Here is a 3,065-nt window from a genome sequence, read left to right as displayed (position 1 = left end):
GGGGGGTGGATGGAAAATGACTAGGGTTTCGGAGTTAGTGTGGAAGGGTTGAGGACGGCCGTTGGATCTGCGAGCATCGGACGGCGTATGATGCACGATCTGCGTGAGAGGTCCACGGACCAATCAGAGTGCAGTATGATGTTGTGACCATCTAAATAGGTCATAGTTGCCTAAAAATAATGCATTAAAATTATGTCAGCTATTTTATGACTTGAGAAATTCAAAAAGAAAATGGAAAACCTTCTCATTGTGTCACCAAAACGTGAACAAGTTTTCATAAAAAAAATATCAAACATGAAAATGGATAAATATCTTTAAAAGGGTGTCGTGAGACATGAGTTTTTTTGGCAAAAAAGATATTTTCCATTTTTCGAATCCCTGAAATGAGTTTTTTTGTGAAGGACCTATAATATATTTGTTGACAAATTGGATCAAATCAATTTTTTAAAATATTAGGCCATATTTAATGCACAATTGACCAAATGGTTGGGTGTAAAAAGTTTTGATCCACCTCTCGTGAAAAAGACAAATTTCCGTCGATTCAACTAGAAGCGGGTCAAATTTGAACTGTAGCTACCTTGTAGTTTGCTCTTTATTTTTTCCAAAACTAATTTCTAGGTACATAAGTATCTATTTAATCAGAGAAACACCAAAAAAATTCCAAGATTCAACCACTAGCTAGGAACGATCATTCCCGCCGTTTTGACCGCATTTTTTAATAGGCATAAAAAATTCAAAAAAAATCAAAAAAATTGGGAAACCTTCGCATTGTGTCATTATATGTGGCCAAGTTCCCAGGAAAAATAATAAACTTGTAATACGGCAATTATTTAAAAAAGTGTTCTCAGAAACGAGCTATTATGTGTGGAGATCAATGGCTTTCAAGCGAAATGATTAATCTTATGGCCACATTCATGGCATAGTTTGTTCAAATGATCTCATATTGTTCACAAGGGTGCATATTGGAATGGCAAACAATGTTGCCTAAGGAAGTTTTCATTTTCTTTGGACGAAAAAACCATTTTCCATTTTTCGAGTGCCCAAAAGGAGGTTTTTTCGTGAAGGACCTCCTAAACAATTGTTGCAAAATTGGACCAAATCATTTTTCTAAAATACTAGGACAAATTTAATGCACAATTGAAAAAATGGTTGGGTGTAAATTTTTTTGATCCACCTCTCGTGAAAAAGACAAATTTCCGTCGATTCGGTTGGAAGCGGGTCAAATTTGAACTATAGCTGCCTTGTAGTTTGCTCTTTATTTTTTCCAAAAATCATTTCTAGGTACATAAGTATCTATTTAATCATAGAAACACCAAAAAAATTCCAAGATTCAACCACTAGCTAGGAACGGTCATTCCCGCCGTTTTGACCGCATTTTGAAACGGGCATAAAAAATTCAAAAAAAAATCAAACAATTGTGGAACCTTCGCATTATGTCATTATATGTGGCCAAGTTACCAGAAAAAATAATAAACTTGTAATACGACAATTATTTTTAAAAAATGTTCTCAGAAACAAGCTATCACGTGTTGAGATCAATGGCTTTCAAGCCAAATGATCAATCTTATAGCCACATTCATGGCATAGTTTGTTCAAATGATCTCATATTGTGCACAAGGGTGCATATTGGAATGGAAAACAATGTTGCCTAAGGAAATTTTCATTTTCTTTGGACGAAAAAACCATTTTCCATTTTTCGAGTGTCCAAAAGGAGGTTTTTTTGTGAAGGACCTCCAAAATAATTGTTGCAAAATTGGACCAAATCATTTTTCTAAAATACTAGGACATATTTAATACACAATTGACACAATGGTTGGGTGTAAAAAGTTTTGATCCACCTCTCGTGAAAAAGACAAATTCCCACCGATTCAGCAGGAAGCGGGTCAAATTTGAACTACAGCTACCTCATAGTTTGCTATTTATTTTTTCCAAAAATAATTTCTAGGTACATAAGTATATATTTAATCATAGAAACACCAAAAAAATTCCAAGATTCAACCACTAGCTAGGAACGGTCATTCCCGCCGTTTTAACCGCATTTTGTAACGGGCATAAAAAATTCAAAAAAAAATCAAAAAATTGGGAAACCTTCGCATTGTGTCATTATATGTGACCAAGTTTCCAGGAAAAATAATAAACTTGTAATACGGAAATTATTTTAAAAAAGTGTTCTCAGAAATGAGCTATCATGCGTGAAGATTCATGGCTTTCAAGCCAAATGATCAATCTTATGGCCACATTCATGGCATAGTTTGTTCAAATGAACTCATATTGTGCACAAGGGTACATCTTGGAATTCCAAACAATGTTGCCTAAGGAAGTTTTCATTTTCTTTACATGGAAATTTCATTTTTCATTTTCCGAGTGCCCAAAAGGAGGTTTTTTTGTGAAGGAACTACCAAATAATTGTTGCAAAAATGGACCAAATCAATTTTATAAAATACTAGGACATATTTAATGCACTATTGACAAAATGGTTGGGTGAAAAAAGTTTTGATCCACCTCTAGTGAAAAAGACAAATTGCCGTCGATTCAGTTGGAAGCGGGTCAAATTTGAACTGCAGCTGCCTCATAGTTTGCTATTTATTTTTTTTAAAAATAATTTATAGGTACATAAGTATCTATTTAATCAGAGAAACATCAAAAGTTTTCCAAGATTCAACCACTAGCATGGAACGGTCAAGCCCGCCGTTTTGACCGCATTTTGAAACGGGCATAAAAAATTCGAAAAAAATCAAAAAATTGGGAAACCTTCGCATTGTGTCATTATATGTGACCAAGTTTCCAGGAAAAATAATAAAATTGTAATATGGAAATTATTTTAAAAAAGTGTTCTCAGAAATGAGCTATCATGCGTGAAGATTCATGGCTTTCAAGCCAAATGATCAATCTTATGGCCACATTCATGGCATAGTTTGTTCAAATGATCTCATATTGTACACAAGGGTACATCTTGGAATTACAAACAATGTTGCCTAAGGAAGTTTTCATTTTCTTTGCACGGAAATTTCATTTTTCATTTTCCGAGTGCCCAAAAGGAGGTTTTTTTGTGAAGGAACTACCAA

Source organism: Triticum dicoccoides, chromosome 2B (genome assembly GCF_002162155.2).
Source record: "Triticum dicoccoides isolate Atlit2015 ecotype Zavitan chromosome 2B, WEW_v2.0, whole genome shotgun sequence".
Taxonomy (NCBI): Eukaryota; Viridiplantae; Streptophyta; class Magnoliopsida; order Poales; family Poaceae; genus Triticum; species Triticum dicoccoides.
The sequence above is the reverse complement of the archived record's forward strand: the minus strand, read 5'-3'. Positions refer to the sequence as shown.